The sequence below is a fragment of the Lolium rigidum genome, chromosome 7, assembly GCF_022539505.1.
Source record: "Lolium rigidum isolate FL_2022 chromosome 7, APGP_CSIRO_Lrig_0.1, whole genome shotgun sequence".
NCBI lineage: Eukaryota > Viridiplantae > Streptophyta > Magnoliopsida > Poales > Poaceae > Lolium > Lolium rigidum.
In genome coordinates, this window is record NC_061514.1 from 110,324,861 (window position 1) to 110,338,541 (window position 13,681).

A 13,681-nucleotide genomic window follows, 5' to 3' on the forward strand; every position below is an offset into this window, starting at 1 on the left:
GTTGATGTTATATTTGGGATCGCTGCGCAGAAACAGCATTGCTGTCTGTCACGAATCTGGGCACAAGTCTCTGTAGAAAATTCGAAAAAATATGCCAATTTACGAGCGTGATCCTCAGATATGTACGCAACTTTCATTAGTTTTGAGTTTTTCCATTTGAGCAAGTCTGGTGCCATTTTAAAATTCGTCTTTACGGACTGTTCTGTTTTTGACAGATTCTGCCTTTTATTTCGCATTGCCTTTTTTGCTATATTGGATGAATTTCTTTGATCCATTAATGTCCAGTAGCTTTATGCAATGTCCAGAAGTGTAAAAAATGTTTGTGTCACCTCTGAATGTGTGAATTATTAATTGTGCACTAACCCTCTAATGAGTTTGCTTGAAGTTTGGTGTGAATGAAGTTTTCAAGGGTCAAGAGAGGAGTATGATATACTATGATCAAGAGGAGTGAAAGCTCTAAGCTTGGGGATGCCCCCGTGGTTCACCCCTGCATATTCTAAGAAGACTCAAGCATCTAAGCTTGGGGATGCCCAAGGCATCCCCTTCTTCATCGACAAAGTATCAGGTTCCTTCTCTTGAAACTATATTTTTATTCGGTCACTTCTTGTGTTCTTTACTTGGAGCGTCGGTATGTTTTTGTTTTTGTTTTTGTTTGAATAAATGATTGTTTGGGAGAGAGACACGCTCGGCTGGTTCGTATGAACACATGTGTTCTTAGCTTTTAATTTTCATGGCGAAGGTTGAAACTGCTTCGTTAATTGTTATATGGTTGGAAACGGGAAATGCTACATGTAGTAATTGGTATAATGTCTTGAATAATGTGATACTTGGCAATTGTTGTGCTCATGTTTAAGCTCTTGCATCATATACTTTGCACCTATTAGTGAAGAAATACATAGAGCATGCTAAAATTTGGTTTGCATAATTGGTCTCTCTAAGGTCTAGATAATTTCTAGTATTGAGTTTGAACAACAAGGAAGACGGTGTAGAGTCTTATAATGTTTACAATATGTCTTTTATGTGAGTTTTGCTGCACCGGTTCATCCTTGTGTTTGTTTCAAATAACCTTGCTAGCCTAAACCTTGTATCGAGAGGGAATACTTCTCATGCATCCAAAACCCTTGAGCCAACCACTATGCCATTTGTGTCCACCATACCTACCTACTACATGGTATTTCTCCGCCATTCCAAAGTAAATTGCTTGAGTGCTACCTTTAAAATTCCATCATTCACCTTTGCAATATATAGCTCATGGGACAAAATAGCCTTAAAAACTATCGTAGTATTGAATATGTACTTATGCACTTTATCTTTTATTAAGTTGCTTGTTGTGCGATAACCATGCTTCAGGGAACGCCATCAAGTGTTGTTGAATATCATGTGAGTTGCTATGCATGTCCGTCTTGTCTGAAGGATCTATCACCTTAGTGGTTGGAGCATGCAAAATTGTTAGAGAAGAACATTGGGCCGCTAACTAAAGCCATGAATCATGGTGGAAGTTTCAGTTTGGACATATATCCTCAATCTCATATGAGAATAATAATTGTTGCTACATGCTTATGCATTTAAGAGGAGTCCATTATCTGTTGTCCATGTTGTCCCGGTATGGATGTCTAAGTTGAGAATAATCAAAAGCGAGAAATCCAAAATGCGAGCATTCTCCTTAGACCTTTGTACGAGGCGGCATGGAGGTACCCTTTGTGACACTTGGTTGAAACATGGCATGCAAAGATCCGGTAGTCCAAGCTAAGTAAGACGAGGTGCGGGCACTATTAGTATACTATGCATGAGGCTTGCAACTTGTAAGATATAATTTACATAACTCATATGCTTTATTACTACCGTTGACAAAATTGTTTCATGTTTTCAAAATAAAAGCTCTAGCACAAATATAGTAATCGATGCTTTCCTCTTTGAAGGACCATTCTTTTACCTTTATGTTGAGTCAGTTCACCTATTTCTCTCCATCCCAAGAAGCAAACACTTGTGTGAATCTGTGCATTGATTCTTACATACTTGCTTATTGCATTTGTTATATTACTCTATGTTGACAATTATCCATGAGATATACATGTTATAAGTTGAAAGCAACCGCTGAAACTTAATCTTCCATTGTGTTGCTTCAATGTCTATACTTTAAATTATTTCTTTATGAGTTAACTCTTATGCAAGACTTATTGATGCCTGTCTTGAAAGTGCTATTCATGAAAAGTCATTGCTTTATGATTCAGTTGTTTACTCATGTCATTACCATTGTTTTGAGCGCTGCATTCATTACATATGTTTACAATATGATCAAGTTTATGATGGCATGTCACTTCAGAAATTATCTTTGTTATCGTTTTACCTGCCGGGACGAGCGAAACTAAGCTTGGGGATGCTGATACGTCTCCAACGTATCGATAATTTCTTATGTTCCATGCTACTTTATTGATGATACCTACATGTTTTATGCACACTTTATGTCATATTCGTGCATTTTACTGGAACTAACCTATTAACAAGATGCCGAAGTGCCGGTTCTCGTTTTCTGCTGTTTTTGGTTTCGGAAATCCTAGTAACGAAATATTCTCGGAATTGGACGAAATCAACGCCCAGGTTCCTATTTTGCCCGGAAGCATCCAGAACACCCGAGAGCCGCCAGAGGAGGGCCACAGGGCCCCTAGATGATAGGGTGGCGCGGCCCACCCCCTGGCCGCGCGGCCCTATGGTGTGGTCGCCCCTTCGACCCTCCGAGGCTGCCCTTTCGCCTATATAAAGCCCCTGCATCGAAAACCCTTACGGAGGAAGCCACGGTACGCGAAACCTTCCAGAGCCGCCGCCATCGCGAAGCCAAGATCCGGGGGACAGGAGTCTCTGTTCCGGCACCCTGCCGGAGCGGGGAAGTGCCCCCGAAGGCTTCTCCATCGACACCGCTGCCATCTCCACCGCCATCTTCATCACCGCTGCTGCTCCCATGAGGAGGAGTAGTTCTCCATTGAGGCTCGGGGCTGTACCGGTAGCTATGTGGTTAATCTCTCTCCTATGTACTTCAATACAATGATCTCATGAGCTGCCTTACATGATTGAGATCCATATGATGAGCTTTGTATCGCTACTAGTTATGTGCTACTCATGTGATGTTATTAAAGTAGTCTATTCCTCCTGCATGGTGTAAAGGTGCTAGTGTGTGCACCGTGTGGTTCTTGTCGTAGGCTATGATCATGATCTCTTGTAGATTGTGGAGTTAATTATCATTATGATAGTATTGATGTGATCTATTCCTCCTTCATAGAGTAATGTGGACGAGTGTGTGCACTATGTTAGTTCTTGGTTTATTTTGCAATGATCTATTATGCTCTAAGGTTACTTAAACATGAATATCGAATGTTGTGGAGCTTGTTAACTCCGGCATTGAGGGTTCGTGTAATCCTACGCAACGAATGGTGTTCATTATCAAACAAGAGTGTATGTAGCACATATGAGAAAGAGTTATTTATTATGCGATCAATGTTGAGAGTGTCCACTAGTGAAAGTATGATCCCTAGGCCTTGTTCCTAAATACTGAAATCGTCTGCTTGTTTACTTGTTCTACTTGCATGTTTACTTCCCGCAATATTACTACCATCAATCGCACGCCAGCAAGCACTTTTCCGGCGCCGTACTACTGCTCATACTTATTCATACCACTCGTATTTCACTATCTCTTCGCCGAACTAGTGCACCTATTAGGTGTGTTGGGGACACAAGAGACTTCTTGCTTTGTGGTTGCGGGGTTGCTTGAGAGGGATATCTTTGACCTCTTCCTCCCTGAGTTCGATAAACCTTGGGTGATCCACTTAAGGGAAACTTGCTGCTGTTCTACAAACCTCTGCTCTTGGAGGCCCAACACTGTCTACAAGAATAGAAGCACCCGTAGACATCACGGTGTCGATGGAGAAGCCTTCCGGGGGCACTTCCCCGGCCGGCAGGGTGCTGGAACAGAGACTCCTGTCCCCCAGATCTTGGCTTCGCGATGGCGGCGGCTCTGGAAGGTTTCGCGTACCGTGGCTTCCTCCGTCGGGGTTTTTAGGTCAGGGACCTTATATAGGCGAAAGGGCAGCCTCGGAGGGTCGAAGGGGCGACCACACCATAGGCTGGCGCGGCCAGGGCCCAGTCCGCGCCACCCTATCATCTGGGGCCCACAGGGCCCCCTGCGCGGCTCTCGGGTGTTCTGGATGCTTCCGGGCAAAATAGGAACCAGGCGTTGATTTCGTCTAATTCGGAGAATATTTCGTTACTAGGATTTCTAAAACCAAAAACAGCAGAAAACGAGAGCTGGCACTTCGGCATCTTGTTAATAGGTTAGTTCCGGAAAATGCACGAATATGACATAAAGTGTGCATAAAACATGTAGATATCATCAATAAAGTAGCATGGAACATAAGAAATTATCGATACGTCGGAGACGTATCGGCATCCCCAAGCTTAGTTCTGCTCGTCCCGAGCGGGTAAAACGATAACAAAGATAATTTACTGAAGTGACATGCCATCATAACCTTGATCATACTATTTGTAAACATATGTAATGAATGCAGCGATCAAAACAATGGTAATGACATGAGTAAACAAGTGAATCATAAAGCAAAGACTTTTCATGAATAGTACTTCAAGACAAGCATCAATAAGTCTTGCATAAGAGTTAACTCATAAAGCAATAAATCAAAGTAAAGGTATTGAAGCAACACAAAGGAAGATTAAGTTTCAGCGGTTGCTTTCAACTTATAACATGTATATCTCATGGATAATTGTCAACATAGAGTAATATAACAAATGCAATAAGCAAGTATGTAAGAATCAATGCACAGTTCACACAAGTGTTTGCTTCTTAAGGTGGAGAGAGATAGGTGAACTGACTCAACATAAAAGTAAAAGAATGGTCCTTCAAAGAGGAAAGCATCGATTGCTATATTTGTGCAAGAGCTTTGGTTTTGAAAACATAAAGAGAGCATAAAAGTAAAATTTTGAGAGGTGTTTGTTGTTGTCAACGAATGGTAGTGGGCACTCTAACTACCTCATCAACCGGACTTTCAAGAGCGGATCCCATGAAGGACGTTATCTCTACCTGCAAGGTAGATCATCCCTCTTCTCTTTTGTTTACACATGTACTTTAGTTTAGTTTTTCTTTATTTATGGATGACACTCCTCCCAACCTTTTGCTTACACAAGCCATGGCTAACCGAATCCTCGGGTGCCTTCCAACATTCACATACCATGGAGGAGTGTCTATTTGCAAAATTAAGTTGCTTATCGATGAATCAGAGCAAAACATGTGAAGAGAATTATTAATGAAAGTTAATTAATTGGGGCTGGGAACCCCATTGCCAGCTCTTTTTGCAAAATTATTGGATAAGCGGATGTGCCACTAGTCCATTGTGAAAGTCTGTCAAAAGTAAATGACAAGATCGAAAGATAAAAACACCACATACTTCCTCATGAGCTATAAAACATTGACACAAATAAGAGGTGATAACTTTTGAATTGTTTAAAGGTAGCACTCAAGCAATTTACTTTGGAATGGCGGAGAAATACCATGTAGTAGGTAGGTATGGTGGACACAAATGGCATAGTGGTTGGCTCAAGGATTTTGGATGCATGAGAAGTATTCCCTCTCGATACAAGGTTTAGGCTAGCAAGGTTATTTGAAACAAACACAAGGATGAACCGGTGCAGCAAAACTCACATAAAAGACATATTGTAAACATTATAAGACTCTACACCGTCTTCCTTGTAGTTCAAAACTCAATACTAGAAATTATCTAGACCTTAGAGAGACCAATTATGCAAACCAAATTTTAGCATGCTCTATGTATTTCTTCACTAATAGGTGCAAAGTATATGATGCAAGAGCTTAAACATGAGCACAACAATTGCCAAGTATCACATTACCCAAGACTTTATAGCAATTACTACATGTAGCATTTTCCAATTCCAAACCATATAATCATTTAACGAAGAGGAAACTTCGCCATGAATATTATGAGCTAAGAACACATGTGTTCATACGAACCAGCGGAGCGTGTCTCTCTCCCACACAAGGATGAACTTATTCAGAGAATGAAAATAACAAAACAAAAATGAAAGCACACACAGACGCTCCAAGTAAAGTACATAAGATGTGACCGAATAAAAATATAGTTTCAAGAGAAGGAACCTGATACTTTGTCGATGAAGAAGGGGATGCCTTGGGCATCCCCAAGCTTAGACGCTTGAGTCTTCTTAGAATAAGCAGGGGTCAACCACGGGGGCATCCCCAAGCTTAGAGCTTTCACTCCTCTTGATCATAGTATATCATACTCCTCTCTTGACCCTTGAAAACTTCATTCACACCAAACTTCAAGCAAACTCATTAGAGAGTTAGTGCATAATCAAAAATTCACATGTTCAGAGGTGACACAATCATTCTTAACACTTCTGGACATTTCACAAAACTTCTGAAAGTTAATGGAACAAAGAAACTCATTCAACTTAACAAAAGCGGCAATGCGAAATAAAAGGCAGAATCTGTCAAAAACAGAACAGTCCGTAAAGACGAATTTTAAAATGGCACCAGACTTGCTCAAACGGAAAAACTCAAAACTAATGAAAGTTGCGTACATATCTGAGGAACACGCACGTAAATTGGCATATTTTTCTGAGTTACCTACAGAGAAAACAGCCCAGATTCGTGATAGATAGAAATCTGTTTCTGCGCAGAAATCCAAATCTAGTATCAACCTTCGATTAGAGGCTTCACTTGGCATAACAAATCACAAAACTAAGATAAGGAGAGGTTGCTACAGTAGTAAACAACTTCCAAGACACAAATATAAAACAAAGTACTGTAGCAAAATAACACATGGGTTATCTCCCAAAAAGTTCTTTCTTTATAGCCATTAAGATGGGCTCAGCAATTTTAATGATGCACTCGCAAGAAATAGTATTTGAAGCAAAAGAGAGCATCAAGAAGCAAATTCAAAACACATTTAAGCCTAACATGCTTCCTATGCATAGGAATCTTGTAAATAAACAAGTTCATGAAGAGCAAAGTAACAAACATAGGAAGATAAAACAAGTGTAGCTTCAAAAATTTCAGCACATAGAGAGGCATTTAAGTAACATGAAAATTTCTACAACCATATTTTCCTCTCTCATAATAACTTTCAGTAGCATCATGAGCAAACTCAACAATATAACTATCACATAAAGCATTCTTATCATGAGTCTCATGCATAAAATTATTACTCTCCACATAAACATAATCAATTTTATTAGTTGTAGCGGGAGCAAATTCAACAAGGTAGTTATCATTATTATTCTCATCATCAAATATAGGAGGCATAGTATCATCAAAGTAAATTTTCTCCTCAATGCTTGGGGGACTAAAAATATAATGCTCATCAAAGCCAGCTTCCCCAAGCTTAGAATTTTCCATAGCATTAGCAACAATAGTGTTCAAAGCATTCATATTAATATGTTCCATGGGTTTTTTAATTTTCGCATCAAACCATCCATGTCTTAAATCAGGAAATAGAATAAAAAGGTCATTGTTGTCCATTATGCCTCACTAGTGTAAACAAGAAACCAAATGTCGCAATTGCGAGTCTAAAGGAAATAGCTTCGAGCACACACACAATGGCGCCGGAAAAGTACTCGTTACACTGGAACCGAAGTAGGAGTGCCTTTTACCTTTCCTCCCCGGCAACGAGCGCCGAGAAAAGTGCTTGATGTCTACGGGTGCTTCTATTCTTGTAGACAGTGTTGGGCCTCCAAGAGCGAGAGGTTTGTAGAATAGCGAGCAAGTTTCCCTTAAGTGGATTACCCAAGGTTTATCGAACTCGGGGAGGAAGAGGTCAAAGATATCCCTCTCATGCAACCCTGCAACCACAAAGCAAGAAGTCTCTTGTGTCCCCAACACACCTAATAGGTGTACTAGTTCAGCGAAGAGATAGTGAAATACAAGTGGTATGAATGAATATGAACAGTAGTACGGCGCCAGAAAATAGCTTGCTGGCGTGCAGATGATGGTAGTAATATTGCAGGAAGTAAACATGCAGTAGTAACGCAATGACGTAGTAACGCGATAAAACGAGTAAACAAGCAGCGATAGCGATATTTAGGAACAAGGCCTAGGGATTAGACTTTCACTAGTGGACACTCTCAACATTGATCACATAACAGAATAGATAAATGCATACTCTACACTCTCTTGTTGGATGATGAACACATTGCGTAGGATTACACGAACCCTCAATGCCGGAGTTAACAAGCTCCACAATTCAATGTTCATATTTAAATAACCTTAGAGTGCATGAAAGATCGAAACGACTAAACCAAGTACCAACATAGCATGCACATTGTCACCTTCATGCTTATGTAGGAGGAATAATACACATCAATACTATCATAGCAATAGTTAACTTCGCAATCTACAAGAGATCATGATCATAGCATAAACCAAGTACTAACACGAGTGCACACACTGTCACCATTACACCGTGTAGGAGGAATAAAACTACTTTAATAACATCACTAGAGTAGCACATAGATAAATTGTGATACAAAACACATTGCAATCATAAAGAGATATAAATAAGCACTTCACTATGCCATTCATAACGGTGAATAAGTATTACGTGAAATATAGCCTAAGAGACCCACACGGTGCACACAGCTGTCACCTTTACACACGTGGGACAAGGAGTCTCCGGAGATCACATAAGTAAAACTCACTTGACTAGCACAATGACATCTAGATTACAAGCATCGTCATATGAATCTCAATCATGTAAGGCAGCTCATGAGATTATTGTATTGAAGTACATAGGAGAGAGATGAACCACATAGCTACCGGTACAGCCCCGAGCCTCGATGGAGAACTACTCCCTCTTCATGGGAGCGGCAGCGGTGATGAAGATGGCGGTGGAGATGGCAGCGGTGTGGATGGAGAAGCCTTCGGGGGCACTTCCCCGTCCGGCAGGGTGCGGGAACAGAGACTCCTGTCCCCCAGATCTTGGCTTCGCGATGGCGGCGGCTCTGGAAGGTTTCGCGTACCGTGGCTTCCTCCGTCGGGGTTTTTAGGTCAGGGACCTTATATAGGCGAAAGGGCAGCCTCGGAGGGTCGAAGGGGCGACCACACCATAGGCCGGCGCGGCCGGGGCCCGAGCCGCGCCACCCTATCATGCGGGGCCCACGGGGCCCCTCTCGCGGCTCTCGGGTGTTCGGATGCTTCCGGGCAAAATAGGAACACTAGGCGTTGATTTCGTCCAATTCGGAGAATATTTCATTACTAGGATTTCCGAAACCAAAAACGAGCGAGAAAACGAGAACGGCACTTCGACATCTTGTTAATAGGTTAGTTCCAGAAAATGCACGAATATGACATAAAGTGTGCATAAAACATGTAGATATCATCAATAAAGTAGCATGGAACATAAGAAATTATCGATACGTCGGAGACGTATCAGTAATCATCGTTGATATGTATTGAATCTTGATTTGTCAATTGCCCACCTGTAATTTGTTCACCCAGCATGTTAGTTATCTTATTGGAGAGACACCACTAGTGAACTGTGGACCCCGGTCCATTCTTTTACATCTGAATACATTCTACTGCAATCATTGTTTTTACTGTTCTTTGCAAACAAACACCATCTTCCACTCGATACGCTTAATCCTTTGTTTTCAGCAAGCCGGTGAGATTGACAACCTCACTCGTTACGTTGGGGCAAAGTATATTGATTGTGTTGTGCAGGTTCCACGTTGGCGCCGGTTTCACTGGTGTTGCGCCGCACTACACTCCTCAACCAACAACCTTCACGTGCTTCTTGGCTCCTACTGGTTCGATAACCTTGGTTTCTTACTGAGGGAAAACTTACTGCTGTGCGCATCACACCTTCCTCTTAGGGTTCCCAACGGACATGTCGACTACACGCCAGCAAGACTTTTTCTGGCGCCGTTGCCGGGGAGATCAAGACACGCTGCAAGGGGAGTCTCCACATCCAATCTCTTTACTTGGTTTTTGTCTTGCTTTACTTTACTTTATTTATTGTCTTGTTTGCTATATATTGAAAACACAAAAAAATAGTTACTTTACTTTCTGTCTTATTTACTACCTCTATATCAAAACACAAAAAAAAATAGTTACTTGCATTTACTTTATTTACTTTTGTTTATTTCATCATGCTTCATCCTAAGTTTACCTTGAAAGACATACCGGTAGGACGGGGGTCTATAATTGGAAGAGATAATATAGAATATTTTTCACTCATGTTAGTACAGCTGAAGATTTTGAAGATAGACATTTGGTAGAACTTGCTCCTACTTATGAAATAGTTGTTGCTTCTTTAGTACACATGTTGGAAACTAAATTTGTTAATCTCAACCCTATAATTCAGCATATGTTTCTTACACTCTCTGATACGGAGGAAGGAGAAAAGAAAGATTTTGTCTTAGAAACCCTTCTTAAAGAATTTGGTGGTGTAGCAAGAGAGGCTAGAAAAGTCTTTATTAAATATAAGATGCTTGGTTCTTACACCAACTTTGCTAGTACCCTTGAAAAGATGGACATTGATAGAATAAAGTACACTAATAATGTTAATGATGGAGGGGATATTAAGACATCAATACCCTGCAAGCTTGTAGGAATGTTCGAGGCACTAGAAAAGAATTATGATTGGATTGTTCCCGAAAATTTATTTGATGAGAATAGCAAGCCTAAGAGTAATGAAAAGGGAGCCTCTGAAACTTACATAGATAAGATAACATGCATTGTTGAGGAAACCCCCGACACCCATGGTAATAATGATGATGCTTCTTCTCTTGAAAAAATACTTGATTTGCACTTTCTGCGCCTAGCTGAAAGGCGTTAAAGAAAAGCACTTCTTGGGAGATAACCCAAGTTACATTTTATTTACTGTATTGTTGAGTCTTAGAAGTTTTTTACTACTGTAGCAACCTCTCCTTATCATGTTTTTGTGCCAAGTAAAGTTTCTATGCTAAAGTTGATGCTAGATTTGGATCGCTGCGCAGAAACAACATTGATGTCTGTCACGAATTCGTACAGATTTCCCTGTAGAAAAATCAAAAAAATCTGCAAATTTACGAGCGTGATCCTCATATATGTACGCAACTTTCATTAGTTTGAGTTTTTCCATTTGAGCAAGTTAAGTGCCCCTGCCAAATTTGTATTTACGGACTGTTCTGTTTCTTTGTTCACATTGCCGCTTTTGCTATGTTGAATGAGTTTCTTTGTTCCATTAACTTTCAGAAGCTTTGTGCAATGTTCAGAAGTGCTAAGAATGATTGTGTCACCTCTGAATATGTGAATTTTTGATTATGCACTAACCCTCTAATGAGTTTGCTTGAAGTTTGGTGTGGAGGAAGTTTTCAAGGGTCAAGAGAAGAGGATGATATACTATGATCAAGAAGAGTGAAAGGTCTAAGCTTGGGGATGCCCCGGTGGTTCATCCCTGCATATTTTAAGAAGACTCAAGCATCTAAGCTTGGGGATGCCAAGGCATCCCCTTCTTCATCGACAACATTATCAGGTCACTTCTAGTGAAACTATATTTTTATTCCATCACATCTTATGTTCTTTACTTGGAGCGTCGGTTTGCTTTTATTTTCGTTTTGGTTTGAATAAAGTTGGATCCCATCATCCTTATATTGGAGATATTACGCTCCGCTTTTTTATATGGAACACTTGTGTTCTTAGTTGTGCTTTAATGTTCATGACGAACGTTGAAATTGCTTCGTTAAATTACTATTTGGTTGGAATCAGAAAATGCTGCATATGGTTTGGAAATTTGGCAATTGTTTGAGCTCTCATAGATCATGTTTAAGCTCTTGCATCATGTAGTTTAATCTATTAATGAAGAACTACCGTAGAGCTTGTTTAATTTGGTTTGCATGATTGGTCTCTCTAAGTCTAGATATTTTCGGGTAAAGTGTTTGAACAACAAGGAAGACAATGTAGAGCCTTATAATGCTTGCAATATGTTCTTGCGTAAGTTTTGATGTACCTGTTCATACTTGTGTTTGCTTCAAACAACCTTGCTAGCCCAAACCTTGTACTGAGAGGAAATGCTTCTCGTGCATCCAACCACCTTGAGCCAAAAACCCATGCCATTTGTGTCCATCATATCTACCTACTATGTGGTATTTTTCTGCCATTCCAAAGTAAATTACTTGAGTGCTACCTTTAAAATTTCATTCCTTTATCTTTGCAATATATAGCTCATGGGACAAATAGCTTAAAAACTATTGTGGTGATGAATATGTAGTTATGTGTCTTAATTCTTATAAGTTGCTTGTTGAGCGGTAACCATGTTTCGGGGACGCCATCAACTTTTTACCTTTGTTGGATATCATGTGAGATGCTATGCATGTTCGTCTTGTCTGAAGTAAGTGCGATTTCATGATCAAATGGTTTGAGTATGCATATGTTAGAGAAGAACATTGGGCAGTCAACTAAAGCCATGCATCATGGTGGAAGTTTCAGTTTGGACATACAACCTCAATCTCTTATGAGAAAATTATTTGTTGTTGAATGCTTAAGCATTAAAAGAGGAGTCCATTATCTGTTGTCTATGTTGTCCCGGTATGGATGTCTAAGTTGAGAATAATAAAAAGCGAGAAATCCAATGCGTGCTTTCTTCTTAGACCTTTGTACAGGCGACATAGAGGTACCCCTTTGTGACACTTGGTTGAAACATATGTCATGTGATGATAATCCGTGTTTTCCGAGCTGATTAGGACAAGGTGCGAGCACTATTAGTACTCTATGCATGAGACTTGCAACTTGTAGGAAGTATTATGCATAGCACATATGAATTATTACTACCGTTGACAAAATTGTTTCTATGTTTTCAAAACAAAAGCTCTAGCACAAAAATAGTAATCAATGCTTCCCTCTGCGAAGGGCCATTCTTTTACTTTATGTTGAGTCAGTCTACCCACTTCTTTCTATCTTAGAAGCAAACACTTGTGTTAACTGTGTGCATTGATTCTTACATGTTTACTTATTGCACTTGTTATATTACTCTATGTTGACAAATATCCATGAGATATACATGTTACAAGTTGAAAGCAATTGCTGAAACTTAATCATCCTTTGTGTTGCTTCAATGCATTCTACTTTGAATTTATTGCTTATGAGTTAGCTCTTATGCAAGTCTTATTGATACTTGTCTTGAAAGTACTATTCATGAAAAGTTTTGCTATATGATTCATTTGTTTAGTCATTATCTTTGTTAGCAATCTTTTGTTCAGATCACTCCATTCATCTCATATGCTTTATAATAATGCTGATCAAGATTATGTTGGTAGCATGTCACTTCAGAAATTATTTGTGTTATCGTTTACCTACTCGAGGGCGAGTAGGAACTAAGCTTGGGGATGCTTGATACGTCTCAAACGTATCTATAATTTCTTATGTTCCATGCTACTTTTATGACAATACTTGAATGTTTTATACATACTTTACAACATTATTATACATTTTTCGGCACTAACCTATTAACAAGATGCCGAAGCGCCAGTTGCTGTTTTCTGCTGTTTTTGGTTTCAGAAATCCTAGTAAGGAAATATTCTCGGAATTGGACGAAATCAATGCCCAGGGTCCTATTTTTACACGAAGCTTCTAGAAGACCGAGGGGGAAAGGAAGTGGGGCCACGAGGCGCC